The sequence below is a fragment of the Epinephelus moara genome, chromosome 13, assembly GCF_006386435.1.
Source record: "Epinephelus moara isolate mb chromosome 13, YSFRI_EMoa_1.0, whole genome shotgun sequence".
NCBI classification, from domain to species: Eukaryota; Metazoa; Chordata; class Actinopteri; order Perciformes; family Serranidae; genus Epinephelus; species Epinephelus moara.
This window is the reverse complement of record NC_065518.1, coordinates 9,558,335-9,581,016: the sequence shown is the minus strand read 5'-3', so window position 1 is coordinate 9,581,016 and position 22,682 is coordinate 9,558,335. Positions and strand designations below refer to the sequence as shown.

Here is a 22,682-nt window from a genome sequence, read left to right as displayed (position 1 = left end):
AATCTCACTATACAGTTAAACACAAAGCTAAAACATGTTTCAGGAAACATTCGAGGTGAAAAATATAACTCGCTAACAGAACCTTTGTTTATACTTAATTTGTGCTGCTTAGATTTACCGTTTGGTGTCAGTTTGCTTTATTTATTTATTTATTTTTTTTAACTTGTTTTTGTTGAGCAAGATACAGTATGGCAGCCACTTCCTATTCACAAACTCTCGTGGTGACAGCTAAACACGGCACTAAAATATGTTTCTGAAAACATTTGAGGCGAGAAATACGCAGTGCAGTTACGTAATCATGATTTATATTTGATCAGCACTGCCTGGTTTTACAGTTTGATTGGATTTTGTTCTGGGTTTAAGAGAAAGAAGGGCAGTTCTGTCTCTTGATTTGCTTCAATATTCTTTGTATCAGAGGTGGCGTCATGGGTGGTGGGCAATACGGAAATGCGAAAGTAAAGCCTGTAGTTTGAGCAACAGCTCAGGAGAGCCTGGGAAACTGCCGACTGACATGTTTTGCATCAGTTCGGTGGAGTTTATTTTTGGGGTGGGGTGGGGTATTTAGGCACTGGTTAGATGGAGGGAAGTTTACCGCAACTCATTTATACATACTACCAAATTTGTTTTAATACGTAAATAAGTATTCCTTTAATGTTTCCGACTCGAGCCTCTCGTCCATGAGTAGATGCACACTTCCTTCTGCACAGATAGAGTTAGTGGGTACGGAAAGAAAATAGTTCCTTACAACAAGGTCTGTGGATTATCTTGAGTAACAGGTCATGATTTCTGGACAAAGACACTGCTGTTGAGTTTTATTGGTACTCTGAGCACCACAAGCTGAGTGCCATTTAGTTCCATTATACTGGCGAAAAGGCAGACACCTCTGCAGCCAATGGCTCCAACACTCAGCAACTCACACCAAAACAATCTAGACTGATAAACAGCACTGCAGATGAGAGAAGAAACACACATTTTTGATTTTGGGGTGAACTGTCCTGAGCAGTTGAGTGTGTAGATGAGCGATATCAATGCATGGATGTGTGGCATGTGTGCTGTGGAGGTGCTGCAGGTGCAAACCCAGCAGACAATGATGGATGTTAGCTGTAGGAAGGGAGAGACAGAATGAACACATGGCCTAGCTTTTATAATCCTACAGAACCCAGGTGAGCCTAGTCAGGTGATGACCCTCCCATGTCAGCCAACTGTCTGATGAGGTCAGCCGGGACAGCCTCCAAGACAGTGGGAGGGGCGTCACACATATGTGCTGTGCAGCTCAGATGTACTATACATACAGGATCTGATATCTGCACCTGTGGAAATGAGACACTGTGTTCCAGCATGGAAAAATAAAACCAGCCCCACCTCCCCACCAGCCTTTTGACTCAGTGACACTATCAGCGTAACTATACACTCGCGGATCCCACTGATGTAGGTTCACAGTTAATTATGTGCTGAGACGGGAATATTAAGTGACTTGGCAGAACATATGTCGGCCTCCAGAGGTGTGCAAAAAAAAAAAAAAAAGCTATGAAAATATTTCTTACCTTTGTGGTCAGTTGTCTTCACTTCAGCACTGTTTCTTTACATTTCATCCCAGCTTTCATCCCCACGTAGCTCTCAGGGAACTCTGTAATCAGAATACACAATCTGTGACTCCTTCATATCTGTGCCAACAGGAGAAAAAAAATCCACCAGGCCAAACACTCCAGGGAGTGAAAAGGCTTACGGAAAGATCCTGCGAGACAGGAGTTAGCCAAATCCTACACATAGCCATAGCTCTGCACAAGGAAATCCACATGGCCACTGATGCATGCATGTACTGCCAAGTCAGGGATGACATGGGAGGAGTCTCAGAGTTCAACAGAGGAAAATCCCCGAAGGAGGTGCAAGGTTTCCTAGTCTATGCAAACCGATGTTAGATTTTCATGTGACCAGCTTACCACTAAAAGGCTTAGTAGTCTAATCCTTTAGCCAAATGAAGTGTCTAACTTAAGGCTTAGGCTGGCCAGAGGAATCAAAGGAAGTTTATAGTATGAACCTTGCTAGACTTTCAAAGAGCCAGGAGTACACAGGAATGCATTGATGGGGCAGGTATTAATCATCTCTTTGGCTGCCTTACTCCTCATGCAACAAGGCCCATTATTTACGCCCGTGATACTACTTCAATAAAAGAAAGGCTTCAGGTAACATTAACCAGGTTTCATTAGCATTTATACTTCAACTCAAGATGTCACAATCCTGGCAGCAAACAGGAATAATTAGTGGTCACGCCTCAACACACATCATCAAGGTGAAGTTGAGAGCTGCACCCGTGAATGTGCGAATGTGCAGTTGTCACTGTCAAGTGCACTGTTGTTAAGAGAGAACGCGTGCGAGCTCTGCATACCTGTGCAGAAACTTTACCTCAGAAATCCACATAATAGCCGCGGCCTTGATGCAACTACTGCTCAGCTGAATTGCATTCAACTTTTGTGCATCACATTCAATCATCGTACACTGAACAGCACCAAATCTGGACTCTCTGCATTGGATCACATAAAGTGACTGGCAGAGGCAAATTGAATAATGCTTCACATCTGTTTTCACGCACATAAACATTTGCACTCAGTCGCATAAACACATCAACACACAGACGTGCTGTGTACACAAATGAACATGACACACACATTTAAACAAACATAATTCAGGAATAGACACAAAGACAATGAGTTTAGGGCTGCGACTAAAATAGATTTCATTCTCTTCATTTTTTAAATATTTAATATAATATCAAGTTAGGGGTGCAAAGATGAACCGATGATGGGGGGGTGAGAGATTTGTCTACGTTGATACACAGCGACAGATCCGACACAAATCCTGCACAAAATTAGGAAATAAATCGATACAACTTCCAACAAAAAATCTTTTCAAGTTATTCCCTGTGTGCCCGTGTGTGTGGGACTTGCTCCTCTCCCGCTGTCTCACTATGATCCCCGATCAAAAACCTGCTTCAAGACACCCACAACATTCCCACGCTGAAGACATATCAGACTACTGCGTACAATGCGGCATGAAGTCTTCAAATATCGTGTAATGTAATAAGTCAGTTGCACATCAAACCTCACTAGGCATGACAGAAGGCGAGGTATTACTGTAGCTGACAGTAGAGTGACTGAGAGGATGAGGCAACACAAGGCCAGTAATGCTAACATTAGCAGCTAATGCTACATCCAGCTGGGCCCTAACTCCTCCTGATTATAGAAGCTATGTGCCGTTACAGTGCTACTAAAAACTGTTCCTTTTCCTGACATTGAGGACTGGTTTGCCTTGAGGAATAATAAGGAGGTGTGGTTAAGCTGTCTGTTGATGAAAGGACGTCACTGTGAGTTATCTAATGATGTGACAAGGCTCAGGGGTGTGAGAGCGCGACAGCTGATTTAATGCTGTGAGTTGAGTCAGCACAGAAAAGCTCCAGTTTTTGCAAGTATGACTCCAGCCCCTCTACAGCTTCACACTTTTCCAGCTGTGGGAATCTTGTGGAAGACCATCTAAGTGTTGTGTCTGGGGATCCATCTAGGAATGAGCGATGACATCGGTATCAGTGTACTGGCTTTAAAATGAACTATGACAATCGGCCAACATGCAATGAATGAATATGACATACACTGAAGAGCACTGTCATGTCTCCGTCAGCTGGTGGGCCGTCACGATAAGAGAATACACGCATTATACGATGTCACTTCGACGACAGACGAGACCTGATGCTCGGTAAGATTAGGTGGGAAAAAAGTGTATATATTGATATCGGTTATCGGCAAAATAAGTTGTTAGATATCTGCAAAAAATCCAATATCGTTCATTCCTAGATCGATCCATCAACAACATAAACTCAACTGCCTTCTCTGAGAGACATGCTAACTGCTAGCCTGCTAACAGACCTGCTAACCCTGTAAGCTAACTCATTCTCCAGCCATTTTCTAGTCTTGAAAATCAGTCCATCTGTGTCTATAGCCCCTTTTACACTGCCGGATTTTCCGCGAATGTTGGGCCGTTTTACCGGCAAGCTGTGAGCGCTTAGACACACAGAGCTGGATCGGCGAGTTGATCCGAGGTGCCCAATTTTCCGCCTCGTAGGGTAGTCATATTGGCGGAACCCTTTTAGTTTAAAAAGACCGAGTCGGTTGTTGAAGACTTGTGGGAGGAGCTGTTGATGACGCCGCACGTGCGACCCACTGGCGTTGGATAAACAGGCAACAGCTGATAGCAGGAATTAGCGAGCAGCTAGTAGCAAGAGGGAAACGCAAACCTGACAGACACTGTGAAGATGAGCAACTGGGGAGACAAGGAATTGCCTCCTTGCCCTCGCAAACGAAGAGGCCATTAACCATCAGATGATGGGGACGGTGAAGAACGGGCCGACTTACGTCACACGCTGAGCCACACGTTTTGTTACTTGCTCACGCCCCCCATTGCCCCGAAAAAGGCGCATTCTGTATAAACAAAAGTAGGCAGGTGGCATTTTGCTGCACTCCCCGATTTTGTTTTTATACTGCCAATGCTGAAAAAAGACTGATTGGGCTTTCCTGCAAATTTGCACAATTCCTGTCTAAAAAGGGCTTGTTTCTTTTCTTGTCCCCCACGTTCTCTATACCCTCCAGCTTAGGACTAGCATCACATAGTTGGCACTTAACCACCAGACCTGATGAGTCCGTAACAGTAACAAAAAAAGAAAGATGACACTGACCAAGGAACAGAGTTAGAAAAAAAACACACACACATATATTCTCTGTACTTTAATCCTCATACTGCAAACTTTGCACATCGCTGATTGGTGCACAACACTGCACGGCTCTTTCACTTGAAAAAACAGATATATTTTTTACATATCTTTTATGTTTCGCCCTGTTATGATCATTAGGGAATAAATTCATTGTGTGTGCAAACCTACTTGGCAATTCAACTTTTCTGATTTTGAGAGTTTCTGAGGCAGAAGACATAATTTCCTGTGGCATTTTTAATTCAGTATTTGAATTATGTTGAATTAAAAAATGCACTTTATTCGTCCCCTCGGGGTGAATTAATTTTTTCATTCTGCTATTTTTCCTGATTTACACACACAGACACACATCATGATATGTGGAGGAATGTCAGAATGATGGGTCGCTGCAGCACAGCGTCCTGTGCAGTTACGGGGTTCGGTGACTTGCTCAGGGGCACCTCTGCAGCGCCTCGTCCGTCTGGGACTTGAACTTGAACTGACAAACTGAGCTACTGCCACTCCCACAACTGGCTTTTGAGTCACAGAATATCATATTACAAATTTATCTTTATCATTTTAGTTATCTGTAGGATAACGAGAGAGATACACACCCCTGCGTGTGGTTAATGAAGTGACAAATGCTTGCGGCAGGTAAGAACAAGCCAAACATTTTCAAAATGCATTTCATTAACTTCTCGTCTTTCAAGCTCTGATTGAGACCAAAATAAATTCATTGATACACACACAGTCATTACATAATAACGGTCTGTCTTTGGCACATGTGTTGAATCATTATCTCATGACATTCAGCCAAGTAGCACCACGACATTCTCACCTTTACACCTGACTTGGCAGGCCGCACACATACAGACACTGAGACGACAATAAAATAATTCTTCCTTGTAGCACGTGAACGTGACTGCTTGTTGGCGGCGTTATCAAAAGAGACAGAGCAGAATCGGTGGCCTTTTGATATCAGATTTAGTCTCACAAATCAAAGTCAGCAGACAGGAGCTGTCCTCAGGTGGAGCTTTCTTTCAAATAATGCAGTTAAATATTAAAATTCTGCAAACACAATTGTACAACTCGTCCCAGCTGCACTCATCGCTGACCTGTGATCATTTCCAAAGTATATGCTGCCTGACATTTTCAAAGGCAGTGAAGCCTGTTGAAGAGCCTTTAATTTTTAACTGAATGCACTGCAGAGGTCTGGTTATATATCGTTAAATATTTGAGCATTACTTCCAAGAGACCGAGGCACGACCTCTTCCATGACTCAGATCTGAGGTGAAGTACTCGGGTCTCTTTAAGCAGCACCGCTTGTTTGTTTTCATTACTGGCTGTGGAGACTCAGTGTGGCCATGCATCTGATTCTGAGGCTAATCCATATGCTAAGCCAACTCTCAACCACCCGGGGAGGGATAAATATGCATCGTGCAGGCGGGACAGATAAGAGGGCCAGCTGCTTGGAGTCGGGGTTAAACCTGACAGCACTCAAGCTGAACTACAGTATATACTCTGTCTTCTTTTAATCAGACGGTGGGGGAGAGACAGGTTAGTGCTGCAGGGAGGTAATGACTCAGGCCTGCTCAGAAGCCAACAGTACAGTAACACCGGAAACTCAATACATTTGTGGGTACAGATGAAAATGTGTCCATGTGCTGCCATCCGATTTTACGCCAGCTTCATGATCTCCTTTACTTTAAAAATTGAGGGTTTTGGTTTTTAGACTATTTTTATTTTAACCCTTTCACACTAATTAGCCAAAGGTTCAAAGCTTTAAACACTTGTGAAAGGCGTCTGAGTGAAGTCGCTCCATGTTTCAAAGGGTTCAAGCAACAATTAGTTAATCACGAGAATATTAATTGGCAGCGATTCTGATCACTGAATCGTTCGTAAATTTTTAAGTTTTTTTAAGCTTCTCAAATGTGAGAATATTCTGTTTTCTCTGCTTCATATAATTTCAAAATCAAAGTCTTTTTGGTTTTGGACTATTGGTTGGACAAAACAAGACCTTTAAAGGGCGTCACCTAAAATTATGTTAAATATTGACATGTATTTTTCACTACTTTCAGATTTTATATGTAATATATTTTAATTATTCTTTGATGCATTTTTGACTTTTTCATTCATGTGAATTTCTTGTCATGCTGCTCATATTTGGACAAAATAACTAATAACTTTTTTATTTAACAAAATAACTCAAAATGAGGTCTAATAACAGTGTTTTTTTGGAGGGGTTTCAAATGACATCCCGCACTTTACCTTTAATAATTGACTGTACACATTTTGCTACACATTTGTCGTGGCAACGCTGATAAGGGTGTAAAAATAATACCATGAGTAAACATCATTATTTCAGTAATTTGTTTGCGCAAATAAAAGATTAGGGACAGAGTATGAGCTATTTTCATTAATATTCCTGCCCTGGAGCGATGATGGTGTGTAATCACTGACAGTCACTGAGACCAGGAGCACAGGAAAAGGACAGATGGATACTCAGATAGACTCTGGTCAACAACACAGACACTGGATTATTTTGTCCACAGCATAACATGCCGCTCTGGTTTTGTGACGTGCTTTAGTGCACAACAGACAGCCACAAAGAAGAAAGAATATTTGCTGCTCCTTGAAGCCTGTTTATAACCATGGACCTGACCACAGTCTGAATGTACCAGTACAAAGGGAAAACCCCTCTTTCTCTTTGTGTATGGATTCAACAGATGAGATGCATACATTGTTTAAAGTAGTAAGATTTGTATTGGTATGCAACTCTTTTCCTGTCTATGGTCTTTATGCTAAGCTAGGCTAACCTAACCCTGACCCCAGCCCCCTTTATATGGCCAGAACTGACTCCCACTCCATGTGTTGACCCTTCTTCCAGTTATATCAAGGCTGGGCAATATGACCTCAAATCAATATCATGATTAATTGAGCATTTTACCTCAATTACAATTAATGAACAATTATTTTGTTTTCTGCCTCACTGACAAGGTTTGTACAGTAAATATGCTCAACTATTAAAGCTAGGATATTTTTTTCTGATTAAAGAGTGCCTATCTTATCTTTGTGACTTTAAAATAATTTAAGGAACTCACACAAAAAAAACATTTTCTTGAATCTTTTTCATATTGTGTAGCCTTTGTAAATGGCTGTTAATGAGAGCTGCTTTATGGAGGCACTTGTTGCAAGGCGCTTGTCAGTCCCATTGTTCATATTCGGTAACATGATTGTGCTCCAAGAGCTGAAACACACTGGTGGTATTAACTTTGGTCGTTAAAGAAGTTTTTCTGCAGTGATTACATTTGATTTCTTTCTGTTCAATGTCGTCTTCACGAAAGACAAAAAGTGTCCAAACGACGGACATGGCATTTCTCTTTGGTACAAGCTGCTTGAGATGCTTTGTCGGCTCGGAGTTGAGTTGTCCCAGTAGTACGTTTTTAAGGGGACAGTACAGGAACACACACACAGTGGGGAAAGTATTCACAGAATTTCAAAAGAAAACAAAAAACGAAGTTACCGACATGGGCAAGATAATGTCGGTTTCTATTCATTCCCCAGCCCTTAGTTATATGTATGGAAATTATGATGTGTGGTCCCCTGCACCTGAATGGCTCCACATGCTAAGTCGGTTAAGTAGCTGTCCATTAGTCACTCACTATACAGCAGGAAAGGGCACTTCAAAATAAAAGCTCTATATCGTTTTTACAAACTTGACACATTTGTAAGTCACTTGCGGTCCATCCAGAATGAACCTGTGACCCACCAGTTGGAAACCGCTGATTTAGGTCAGGTTAGTAGCTTATTTTAAGAGTGCTCTTTTGTTTGAACTGAACAGCACCCACAAGTGCTTTTTTTGCAATTTGATTGCATCACGTATCCAAACTCCTTGGTTAAATCATTTTATTTTACCAAAAACATCAAGTTTTACATTGCCTCCCTTTTGCTTTATGAGCTGTGTCATACCACCCATATCTAAGAGAAAGAAGAGATCAATATTAATCTTTTTTCATATTAAATCTCAGAAAAAGAGCACAGTTTGGAAAAAATGTAGCTAGAATGCAACGTTTCTTTGACCTGTCAGCAGATACATCATTGAATGTCTTTTTCTGCCACAGTGGATGTCCCAAAAGAGAGTAAACGAATGTGAAGCATCTACAGACCTTTACTGCCGATACTGACCGGTGACAAGATCATCTGTCCGGCAGCCAACATTTAACAATGTCACCAAATGTCACGTTACAAGATGGCGAGCCCTAAAGGACAGCCTTAAAAGCCCAACAGTCACAGTAAATCTTTCCATCCACTTTAACGGACGCAGCAGTGAAGTCTGCGAGTGAAAAAAAGTGAAGGAGCGCCTATTACTTGCTGCACTCAAAACATTCTTGGACAGGCAACACAAAAGGTGAGATTTACGGTCTATTGGACGAACCATATGTTTCATTTTTTTACAGGAGCAAAGTGTTCAAGGACGAACAGCTGAATCCACAGTGAATGCTGATTCTCTCTGAAATGCTGAGCCGAGTTCATAAGACCACTTGACTACACTTTCTTTTTAACGCTGCCTTTTATTAAAGGTCACGATGCATTGTCACCTTCTCTTACTTTTAATAAGTCTAAAACGTAAAGGTTGTCTCATATTCAGGCAAATACGATGGTCACATAAGCCTGCTCCTCAGCTCTGCAATCATCCTCTTAAAAAGTGAGACTCCGCATTTCCTGTAAATACCTGTCTCTTATTTCATCAAGCCGAGAATGAGAAAACTTCACCTTCAGTATTTCGATGCATTTCTTCGTCATACTTCATGAAGCCTCTCCCCCCTGTGAGTTTGACAGAGTATGTCTAACAAATCGGCATGTCGGTCCCGCTCCCCAAAATTCTGTAGGCAGACTGTGATGCTTAATCTCCACAATAAAAAAAGAATCTCTCTTGTAAGATGACAGCATCTCCCGAAACTAGACTGCAGCCATTGTTAATCTTGTTAGACAAATCTGACGTTTGGGACAGAGCTGTTTGTCAAAAGCTTCATATTATAAACAACATCAAGCTCTTCCAGTTTAAAATGAAACAGGATCATATACAGAGGAAAAAAACTTTAGTTTACGTACACTTTTAGCATCTTTTTCCATGTTTAGGGTCACAACAATTAGACGACACATCCATCAGTCGATCAACAGAGAATTAATCAGCCACTATTATTTACTATTTTTGTCATTTTTAATGTAAGGATTTTCTGTTTGGTATCATTAGGTATGTTCACATGCACACTTATCCTCCACTATTATTCAGAATATGACAAAATTCCTAACTTGGTATGGGTCATGACAACGGCATACTCAGAATGAGGCCTTATTCCAAATGCAGCATTTTCCAGCTAAGACATGTGGGATATGCTGGAGGTATTTGAGTTTTAATAGCATTCTTTGGACGTGTACTACACAGCGCAGTCGGAATATGCGTCTACAAAGCATTTTGCCTGTTTACAGTCAGCGGCTCTGTGCGTTGTCATGGATACATTGTGCATACACCAACTCTCCAGAAGTTTGCAAGGCTGTGGGTAGAGATTCTTGCCCCAGAGAAAATCCCACATCTTTAGTCAGAGGATGAAACACGGCTACTTTTGAACATCATGAAAGACTTGGATATTGACATGTTTTTGGATACGTAAATATCACTGTTGTATAAATACCATGACGCCAACCTTTTCAAGAAGGTAGGGGTGCAGGGTACAGCATAGTACCACAATATTTTGCATGCCAATGTTGTATCATTACCTGGATACCAAGTGTCTATTTTTGTATTATATAATTTATTAATATTGCAAATACAAATTATGAAAAAAAATATCTGGTACCCAACTAGAACGATAAAATCCAGGGCTTTTTCAGGCCACTCGATACATTTTGCTGCAGTAAAACAAACTGAGGTGAAATAAATGGACTGAAAACTTTATTTTATTAGATAAAAAACAAATGTTGGCAAAGTTTTCCTTTGGGGACAGGGTTGAAAAATGGAAATATATCACAGTATATCAAAATATATGTTATCCCAATACTAAGAATATCAAAAAAATCACAATATAAAAAAAATTATATTGTATCGTGACTTAAGTGTATTGATAAATATCGTATTGTTGGGCCTCTGGTGAATCTCACTCCTACAAGACAGTAGTTGAAGGAATAAAAGAGACGAGAATGTGTTCACATAGTCGAACAAATCCTGTGGAAAACTTCGGAAAATTTCTTGCACAAGCGACGGCCATTTCTATTTTCCATATTTTGACGTGATAAACAACATGTTAGGGCTCATTTATCGGCGTATGCACTGCAACATGCAAACAGGAATATTAGAGGAATTTTCTTTTTAATCAACCATGTAGACAGCTGAGGAGGAACATTATCTTTTTCAGCGTAAGGGCAAAAACCTTAATATTTTGTGCATGTAAACCAAAGCCAGATCAATACATCTGTATCAGTGAATATGTTGTCTGATATGCACCAAAATGAAAACTGTTCTTTTTTACAGAACTCAATGCAGAAAAAGATGCTTTGGATAATTCATAATCAAGGTTCTTAATGCTGCTAGCCTTCCTCAGGAGGAGTTAAACAACAAACACGGGAGTCATAACAACTCGGATGTCGCCCAGGTCAACAAGGTTCGCATCAGGTGTTGAGGAACCAGGATGAGAAATGGGCCACTGGAGCAAGACAGACGGACTAGAGTAGCGAATATATGTAATGTCTATGTAAAGTCAGCCAACGCATCAGTTTTTCGATTATTTACTCCCTGATATCTGAATTTGCATTGGCCCCAAAAATCCAGTGTCATTTGGAATGTATACGCAGTCGATGTAAACTGAACATCTTTGGATTTCGGACATCTGGTCGTACATTTATGGATGTCACCACGAGCTTTGAAAAATTAGAACATTTTTCACTATTTTCTGATGTTTTACAGACAAAACGATTCATCCATTAATCCAGAAAATTACAGGCTCTCGTGTCTTTACACCAAAAGAATGTACTAACAGTATATTTTACATTGTTTTTCCCCCTCACTACATAATGTTCTTGCTGCGGTCGGGTTCACTGCTGAATGAATTCGAGGGCGACCCTGGCCGCAGCCTGTTTTCTGAGAGCTGCTGTCATGCCCACAACTAGGACGTTCTAACAGAAGTGGGGTAAGTGCTCTCCATGCCAGAGAAAGGCCTCGAACAGGAAATGTTGCAGGCTCACTGACACTTTGCCAAACCACCCGCTGAATCACATCCATGCATTTGCATATTATGCAAATCAGCCCGAGTTACTTAAGTGTAAATCAGAGTACGTGTGTTCATCTGTGTGACAGAGAGCTCCTTTTCAAATCAGCTTACGACAGTATCCAGCGTGACACATTAACATCACTCATGTCAGATGTGCGACCTCCACACTTGGACGCCACATTTCCATTTCGGGCTGATGCTCCCTCGCAGGCTGCCTTTTACAGAATGAACTTTATTTCCTTGATTTTGACTTTGTTACAGATGTATTCCATTAATGCTCATTCCAGGTCTAATCCAATTCATTGTTCCTCCACGGCTCTGTGTATAGAATAAGTCATTTCCACACAGGATTAATCCAGTGTGCTTCACTTTTAGCACAATCTGCTGGTTTGCATAGTTTAAAAGCTTAGCTGTTACAAGAAGGCCTCAGACACACACTCCCTCTCACACACACGGTGCTGTAACTGAGCCAACGTGGAGATTGATCGGCTGGGCTGTGTCCAAATTAAAGCCTGTCCTCTGCAGACATGCCAAGCATAATAACTCTCTCCTCTCTTTGCACTTTTCCTTGGCCGGTAAAAGTGGGGAGAGAGGGAAAAAAACAAATGCACGAGAGAAAGAGAAAAGCAAGAAAAAGAAAAGGAGGTGCAATTGAATAATGTCTTGACACCCATCGCAGAAAAAAGGGCTGCCTGGCTCTCAGATGTCTGACCCATTTTCTGTTCGCGCTCTCTTCCCTCTCCTTCTTTCTCTCTAATTTCCTTCCTTCCTCTAATCTACAGTAAAGAAGCTCTCTGACTCAGATTCATCGGAGCTGCAGCATTTCTATGAAACGCAGCGCCACAGGACCCAAACCTACACACAGCAACACAAAACACAAATACCCACATGCATCTGATCTACAGTTTCAAACTGCAATAACTGGAACGGGAAAAGAAACCACGCAAGGCTTGAACTGTTAACGATCTATCTTATATTCTGTGTGTGGGCTTTTATGGAAGTGTGTGCGTGTGTGTGTGTGTGTGCGTGTGTGTACCCTATGTGACGGGCCCGTGCACTGCATGTGTTCAACAGCATAATGAGACGCCTGCGCTCCAACATAGATGGTTCAATAATCAATTATTCACTCGCTGGAAACACACTGGTGCTTATTTCTAATAATAAAATCAGTTCACAGTTGTTAAATGCAAAGACAAAAATATACATTTATGGCGTTTCTGAAGAATCAAATTGAGTCCCATTAGCTCACAATGATGGATAAACTAAAGTGCAATTACATGCAATAATGAGGGCAAATTTCCCCTGGTAGCATTGGTGCATATTTCACATTATATATTAATCTTTGGTTTTCTATGGTGGAGCATATGGGGCGTGTGCCGTGATTACAGCTTGACTGCATGTTTAACTACGTCTTTACTGTAATGGGTTACCTCTTAGGTCTCAATTTTTTTTTTTAAAGGGGCAGTTCACCTAAATTACAATTATATATTTTCCAGGCCAAAAGATGTTGCTTTTGAATTTGTTCGTGTCACTGTAGCTCCACCTTGAGCATCACAAACTATATTCCACGTATTTAAAACCTAAAAACTTACAATTACATTATAATTACATATATATATGTATAATCCTTGAGATTATAGTAGTCCTGGATGATTTGGTGACTAGGGATAGGAGTCGAGAACCAGTTCCAAACTGTCCCAATCTACTGAAATCGTATAATCTTCGAGCTTATCAATGCCTTTTATTGATGCAGGCATGTTTGTCTGACAGTTGCACACTGCAAAACAATGATGGCAAACTGTGGCTTTATTCCACAAAGAAAGATGACAACAGTGCTGCTTGAAATGTCTGTGAAATGACAATTTTAAGTAAGGCTGGAAACACGTGCAGTCTGCTGAAACATCTTTAAGCAACATGGGCTTAAATTCCAGAAATGCCATGTACTTGACACTCCGCACACGAGTCAGTGCTTCCCAACCAGGCAGCACATCTGTGACCAAGAGTAAATATTCTGTTATAATAACATTAGCGCCATGCAAGCAGGCTTAGCAGATTTTTTCTTTGACTAAGAAATCCTAAATGAAAATGCTGTGCAAATATTCTCGTTTCATTCATTTGTTGACAGACTGATGCTACAGCTAGCTCTGCGGCTACAGCAAGCTCCACTCACCCACAGGCTCCGCCTTTTAGGCTTGCTGCACAGGCTGGCTGTCTTAACTGTCATTTTGCTGTTAAGTAAACTCACAAATCTGTACATTTTATTTGTTCAGACAGTTAGTAGCTAGTTTCTTGGTAAAGTCGGGTAGCTTCTAGGTATCCAGCAACAGCCAGTCCTCCATGAATGTTATCTTCACTTCTTGTTGTCACCACAGAAGGTCCACCTCTCATTTCATACTAGGGCTGCCACGATTAGTCGACTAATCGATGACTAATTGACTATTAAAATAATCGGTGACTATTTTAGTAGTCGACTAATCGGTTTGAGTCATTTTTCATAGAAAAGAACAATAAAAGTACCCAAAACACTCTTACTGCAGCTTCTTACGTTCAGATATTGGCAGCTTTACACACTCTCCCATGACAGTGAACTAAAACCCTTTGGCGTGAGTACGAAACAAGACATTAGATGATGTAATTTTGGGGTTTGGGCGAGACAGACCGACATTTAACAACATTTTAACACATTTTTTGATGAAATGATTAGTCGACTAATCGAAGAAATAATCGACAGATTAGTCGACAATGAAAATAATCGTTAGTGGCAGCCCTATTTCATACAATTGGACAATGGGGGAAAAGACGCCAAAAAAGACAGGCGCTTTTCTGCTCAGAGTAAGTATTTTCAACTCGAGGCGTTCAGGGCACTCCTGTAAAAACGTGAGGCATATAGAGAAAACGCAAAACGTTCAGCAACGTAAAAGCAGCCTCACTCATTGAAAAATGTTATCCGCCAAGAAAACAACTTCTAAGGTGGCTCAACTGCTCCTCTATATTAACAACACACTTAAGGGGCCACAATAACAAGCACATTTCCTGTTCCCTTCACAATAAGAGTCCCTCACTTCCTCATACTGTGTGAAACTGCCGTCATAGAGAGCGACCTGCATAAATGTAATTATATGCAATCATAAGCATATTAACAAAAAACTGCCCCAGGCTGCTAAAAGGCTCAAAGTTCTGAGACTGTGACTGCTTCACAATAAAAGCCACCTGTTTTGCCAGTTGAACACTTTTAATGTGAAGCAGCATCAGTAGGAAATGATCAGTTTGCATCAGCAGTAACTTAATACAGCTCAGTGAGGCTGAATCATGAGATCAAATTACAGTAACGCTGGATTACACGCTGCATCGTTTCCTGTGAATCCCTTGTGCGTGTGAAGGCAATATGGAGCCTGCACGGATGGCGGACTCCGCCATAAACAATGAATGCATAGTGAGAGAGATTGCATAAAAATTATAAGGATTATGATTTTAATGTTTAAGAATGGACAAATAAATCCAAACTGCTTGATCATGCGAAAATGTTTACTTTGTAATATGGGTGAACTGACCCTTTAACAGCAGACTGAAATACAAATAAAAGGAAGCAAATGGCTGCCTTGAGGCTTGAAAATCATTCTTAAATCTTCATGTATGCTTCAGGAGCCTTGCAGGTTAATGTACAGCGCGCCACTGCAGTGTCTGGTTTTACAGTAGCAGAGCAGATATGCATAAGTGACAATCTGTGGAAAAACAAGGGGAAGGACTACAGCGAGCAGGGAGCAGGGGAGGCCAAGGGTTGCCTTCGGTCAGCTAATCCCCCCATGTCAGATAAGGGTCTGCCAACATACTCGTGCTTAGCACACTAACACACACACACATATATGCACACATACAGCAATAACAAGGGGAGGCAATGGAGTGTAAACGATGTACTTTCACATGATACCCCACACAAACAGGCACACACAGAATACATTAACTCACATGATCCATGTACCATCTCTCTCTTTATGCTCGCCCCGCACTCTGATGTTATCTGTTTATACCTCTCTCACTCTCTCTCGCACATAAACACGAATAGAAGGTCAGAAGGGTCAGCGCTGTCTGCCTTGGCACAGAGGAGGACTGCAGATGTGGAAGTAGGGAGAGCTCGCTCTGGGGACCAGCTGGAGCCCGTCCAACCTGGACAAGGGTCAGGGACACGACTGAGAAAACACAAGCAGCCTTGGAGCCTCTTCTCAGGGGCCGGCCAGCTTGTAACCCTCGTCAGTCACCCCAGGCCTGCGTCCAGCCAAATATTCTATGAACGCACCGCAGGCCAATTTGATTATTTTGACTGTGGATTTTCACACCTTTGTGATTCACATTCTTAGAGGCCTGACATACGGCTTTCATCTATTGTCATATTGGATTCATAAGATTACAAAAAAATATAGCTTATGCATCTTGTGCAGCTGTCGTATGTTTGTGGGAAGGTTGGGATTAATAAATGTGATCAGATAACAATAAACAATTGGTATTTTGAAAGTTTAAATGCACGCCCACTTCTATTATGAGTTCAACAAAACAGTACAGTAGTCTGCTATAACTAGGGATGCTCCTACTGACTCTTTTCCCTGACGTCTAAACGGGTGTTAAAGTAAGAAAACACTCTCTCACTCACAGTCAACATTGCGCAAAATGAATCTGTAACTTTAAACACTGTATGAAAAACTACTGCCTACATTGGAAGAGCCATTTGCAATTGTTAATCACATTTTTCAAGGACTGAATTGCATTTTAAATGCCGCTAAAATGTGTGGCACTTTGCACCGTGCATTGTGAACATTGCACATTATCCTACAACTCATCTCCATTCAAAAACACACTCTCATGCTGTAACTCTCTCATGCAAACTGACACTCACGTCCAGCCTTGTCAGAATTTCCCATGCACCCAAAAACACCTCTCTTGTTCAGCCAAGCAAGAAGACATCCAGCCGGTGTGAGTGTGTGTGTGAAACCCGGACATAAATTCCACGTTGTACATCAGCCGACAGCTGCGAACTTGCACCGGTCACATGCACGCGGTTTCATTCATTGAGTCTGAGAGCGCACATGTGTTGTATGCTGATCCAACATTTGTTTTCCTCTGAGTATCTTAGTAATAAGTTTAATCGACTAGTAATTCTGGTACCGGCTAGCAAGGGTGGGCAACATTTAATCTAGTCCCTGGGTCTTCGGCAGACACTAAGGGTGCTTTCAGATCTAGAGTTGTCTTGCTTTGGTCTGAATCAGGGACTCATTTTGTTCCAAAGTTGCATAATTGCCTAGAGTTGGTGCATGTTCTCACAGCAGCATTTACAAGCAGACCAGATCAAAGCTGCTCTTGATTGGTCAGAATTTCCATGTGGGAAAAATCCAGGAAGTAAACGAAACGTTGAAGAAGAGTACACTTGCAAGATAAATGTGACACTTTCTAATGTCACAATGGAGGGACAACTACGCAGGTTGATTTTAGCGCTGCTCATCGTGGACTATATTGCTGTCATTGTTCATTTTAGGCAAACCGGATGCGACTGCAGTTGGTTCGGATCGAGTTCGGAACACGTTCTCACCACAAACGAACCGCATCAGAGTTCGTTTGTCACCGGACCAAGACCACCTCTCAAAGAAGGTCTGCCCAAATGATGCGCACTTAGGGGGCAAATGAACTTGAGTTTGATTGAAGCAAACCAACTTAAAACACCCTCCACCTCAGAGACTATGGGTGAAGCTGCAGAGGGTGCACCTAGCAATGCTACAACTGCTGCTGACTCCGCAGCTACAGGCATTCACAAACGCAAGAACACCCCAAAAATAGAGAATTACCTCAAGGCTGACTTAATTTTATAGGCTACAATATACATATTAGGGTCCCTCCCAAAGCTGAGGGTTCCTTGGCCTGAAAAATCATCTTTTTATTTTGTCAACTTTAGAATGAAATCATAATTTTACATCATCAAATTACACGTTACAGTCGAAATAAGTGGAAAATGTTTCGTTGTTATTAATGACAAACTGACAAACAACTGTTGAGATATAGGAGGCTGTTCCAGTCACACAGGAGTGTTGGCAACTTACTGCTCCCTTCAGTGTCGTCCTGCCTTAAACAAAGTCAAACAGTGGTCGGGTACAGCATTAAACACTCACTTGAGACAGTTTAGACAGAGCTGTACAAACAGGGAGCCGGCTGGGTTAAAAATGAACTGTAAGTGCCTTTGTGTATATCCCTATGTATAGCATTGTGCAAACACAGAGTACCTAATGCAACATGTGTTCTTCACAGGGTAGTGATCTGTACAAGCTTGAGTGATAACATCTTAACTAAGAATAGCTGCCTGCATGTGCTCAGGAACATGAACGTGTGTGCATGTGCCTCTGCTGGTGCGAATGCATGTTCATAAATGCATGCATATCAGCTGTGTTGGTGGCAAGTGTGCAAAGCCTGCGTGCAACTTCCCTGAATTTTTCTGTGTCAAGTGCTGCCATGCCAAAGCTACAGTACTGCAGGGCGGCAGTGTACACTAATCACAGAGTGATTGCCTCACACTTTGACTATTGAGTTTCCTGCTATCCGGGCCAGCTATGGTGAAGGAAACATGAGCCCGTCCTCTACAGCAAACACATGGAGACACTGCAGAAATACAGTGCTCACATACAAACAGCCCTGTATATACCCACACCCACATCCACACCCACAACACAGCTCGTGCCACATGCCAACACATGCAAGTGTGTAAAAAAAGCGATGTTACTTTTAATAACACCAAGAAACTGAATCAAGTTTGACTACACTGGTGTCTCCTGTACGCTGGAGTTTGTTGATTGGCTGGAGTTGAGACAACTCAGATGAGGAATGTGTACGCCTGCCAGATCAGCGAGTCTCTCGATACTTTTACAAAGACAAATGCACACACACACTCATGCATACAGTACACACACACACACACACACAGCCTCAGGGTGTTTGGCATTAAGTTGGCATTCTGGACCTCCCAGTGTGCAGCTCTCCATCCCTCTACTTGGCTAGCAACACTAACAGGTAGAGATGAAACACACTACCTGGCTCAGGTAAACTGCACAGCAAATCCCTGGATTAATGATGCATTCCAATTGGACGACAATATCTAGGTTGTGTGTAGGACAGGGAACTTCTTATACTGCTATGTTTACGATTGTTTACATGCCCCACATGGCTCGCAAACTACTTCAAGTTTCTTACTTCTTTAAAAGGTGCTCATAAGCAGCAGAATATATTTGTGCATTAGCCTTTCTGATGAGGATATAATTATGTTTGACTTTTTTATTAAGGGCAGACTGCCAGTACATCAGCGGTTACCCTTTCCTTTGTTTGAGTATTTGATAGAGCAGAACGAGTTTCCCTTTCAACAATCTACTACACACCTTTCACATGAATCACACTCTGAGCCCATTAAAACATCACTCCAAAGCAAGAATTCAAATGATTATAACAAATGTGGCGCCTGGTATGAAAAGAATAACCACTGACATTTAAGTAGCAGCCTTTTCTTCAATACTTTATAAAACAGTTAAAGGTCCATTGTGAAGGATTAGAGGATATATTGGCAGAAATGGAACATTCAAAACTGTGTTTGGCCTCAGCATTTTTTCCTGAGGCCAGCATATTGTTCTAAAATTGTTTGAATGGGAATTTACGCTATGCTACAACTGGTAGCCACGTGATGAGGCGCTGAGCACTCAAGGGTACATCCTGGACAAGTCACCAGACTATCACAAGGCTGACACATAGAGCCAGACAACCATTCACACTCACATTCACACCTACGGCCAATTTAGAGTCACCAATTACCCTAGCCTGCATGTCTCAGGAGGTAAAGCAGGTTGTCCACTAATCGGAAGATCGGCGGCTCCTCCAGTCCGCAAGTCAAAGTATCCTTAGGCAAGATACTGAGCCCCAAATTGCTCCCATCAGTGTGAGTGTGTGCGAGTAAGTGGTGCCTGTTTGGCATTTTCTTTCAGCACCGAGAGTTTAAAAAATGTTCAATTTTGGGTAAAACACTGCGCTCGTCACTGTCACTTTTTACCCAAGCGTCACATCTTACATTAACAAGTACTTAACTACAACAACAATGGATGAGAATTATTAATATACTGTATATATTTTAATATGTTTCCTCTAATAAACCCACATAAACTGGCAGGTCCGACCTCCGCACCTAGGTGCTTCAGCCTTTCCTTCATCAGGAGCCAGAGCCATAGACTGTAAAATAATGGACGTAGCTATCGTGGTGTCATCCATAAGTTTGTGGACTCCCATTTTGAAGCCTTGAGTTTAGCATTTCAGCCATCACCATTTTGGGTGTTTGGAGCCAGAAGTGACCATATTTGGGCAAGAGGCTGGGGCTGTGGAGGAGCGAGGGGTGGATCTGACTGAGAAGCCGAGGACGCTATCAGCAGACAGCCTGTCATTCCAAGTGAACAGGCTGTAAGTATGTTAATTTCTGCTGTGAAATTGGGCATTTTAATTGGGGGTCATTGGGGACCAGTGCAGTTTTTGGCACTTTTGTGTTAGCTTCATTTTTAAGCACCAGAGGTTGCCACTTCACCAGATCAAGGACCCTCCTTGCACGAACATTTTTACCTCTGTGGATATTCTGTATCACAGCAACCAGATGCAACCAAAATGTCTCACAAGAAAAAAAATGCTGCGCACCCGAAGCACTCTCAAGCCATCCCAGTTAAGTTCCTTTGAGGAGCACATGGTGTTTTCTGCCGGGAAAAATCACGCTTTGGTCGACAAAGGGCCTGACTATATGTTCACCTAAAAAATGAGAATCATTGTGTTTCAGTTACCAAACAAGGAGCCGCTCTACATACAGACTGAGTTCTCTTCTACAGCGTCCGCCATGTTGTTTCTACAGTAGCTCAGAACGTACAAACCAGACACTGGCTCTTGATAGGGCCTTACGCATTTTGCATCTGCCACTGTAGTTCTGTGACACTGTTGGCAAACGGGAAAAGTTTCAAGTGGTTGCAATCTGCAACCTCACAGCTAGATGCCACTAAATCCTACACACCAGACCTTTAACCACGAATACTTATTTATAACTGATACTTACCCCTGAACAGTTCTTGCATGTTATCTGCTCTTTAAGCAGTTTTAAGTTTGGACAAATAATTTTATTCCACATTGGACTGTATCATATAATCAGGGCTGCGACTAATGAAAATGTATTTTCTGGATTAATCGATTTGTCCATAAATCTAATTTTAAACATCCAAAGCTGGCATTAAAAAGAAGAAGATTTTCATTTACTATGGCTGCGCAGCATTTTGTAGTAACAGGTTTAAAAGGTTAAATCCATACGGACAGCATGCATCAGCAAGTGAAGCCTGCAGAGTTGCTCTGGATTAAGAAAAGGACACTTTGCCACTTCTTAGCAACATCTTCTTGATATAAATTTATGGTAAAATGTGAAATTAGGTAATCTAAATCACATCCTAAAAGATCAAATTTATGTTAATCCCAACGATAATCCATAATTAATCATCTTTTTTTTTAAGACCATCTTTTAATCACTTTTATTGTACAATAAAACAAAAAAATATACCAGTGAACCGTCAGTCTTAAATGAAAAATGTCAGTTTGTGGGTGTGCAGGAACTTGAGATGATAATCAAGAGTTGATGACAAATAAAGAGAGATTTATCGCACGCAGCGTTGGCATCGCAGCGTTGACTATCTGAAGGTGACTCACTTGTGTTTCCTGTTACCAACATGCCCCTCCACAAACCGCAGCGTACCCACCTGCAGCTGTAATATAATGGCACACAATTTCCACCTCCATTATTGTTCGATCACACAGTGAATGCCAAACTGTTCTCCACTCTGACTTTCACACATCCACACAGGAAGGCACAGTGTGTGATTCCTTGAACAGAATGCACTGACCTGACTCAACAAGTGGCCGACTTCACTTTCACTCAAAAGCAATGCACTTAAAATAATCGCAAGAAGGAAAATAGATTCCAGCTTCAGAGAGGTTTGGGTATGATGTCAGAAAAAGAAAAGTTTCCTCAAACAGAAAAGTGCTTGGTGGGCAGTAACAAAGCGGCCCTGCGAGAGTGGGTCACTGTCAGTCACACCTCAAAGAAGCCCAACTAAACTCTGAAGTGACCTTTAACCTCACAGACAGCCATAACATAAACTACAGTCTAATACTTCAACCAGGGGGATATCTCACACACACCAACACTTGTGTTGCTCCACTCAGACAGGGCTGTGTCTCGACCACTGTGAAAACAAAACTATGTTGAAACCTAGTTTATGGCTGGACCATGCACGGTCAGTGTGGCCAAAGGGATAGTGTTCATCTGCAATTTTGTGCAGTAGGGGTGTGCCATATCATACTGTTCACAAAATTCATATTGTGATACTTGCAATATTTCGACTTGTTGACAAATTGACGTCATAATGTTATGCACAGAAACAACAAGCATGGCTGAAAGCAAAATTATTACAGACTCTGCGGTGGTCCCAAAAAGAGGAACAGCCCTGGACTTCTCATTCTCTTTTAGCGACTTACCGCTCAGAGGGAACTCATTCAGCGGCTCCTCTGGCAGAGGTGATGCAATGTGTACATCCAGGGAAAGGTAAGAACAGAGGGAGTGAAGCTGTGATGCCCTGCTATTGTCAATG

General features: G+C 41.8%; 1 protein-coding gene across 2 annotated transcripts in view; it reads right to left on the bottom strand.

The window, feature by feature from the left end:
- LOC126399613 (thyroid hormone receptor alpha-B) overlaps positions 1–22,682 on the bottom strand; it is a 227,492-nt gene that overhangs the window by 192,642 nt on the left and 12,168 nt on the right. For both annotated transcript variants that reach the window (XM_050059706.1, XM_050059708.1), the window contains exon 2: positions 1,545–1,627. The gene's annotated coding sequence lies outside the window, so the exon portion shown is untranslated. The remainder of the gene's footprint in view (positions 1–1,544; positions 1,628–22,682) is intronic.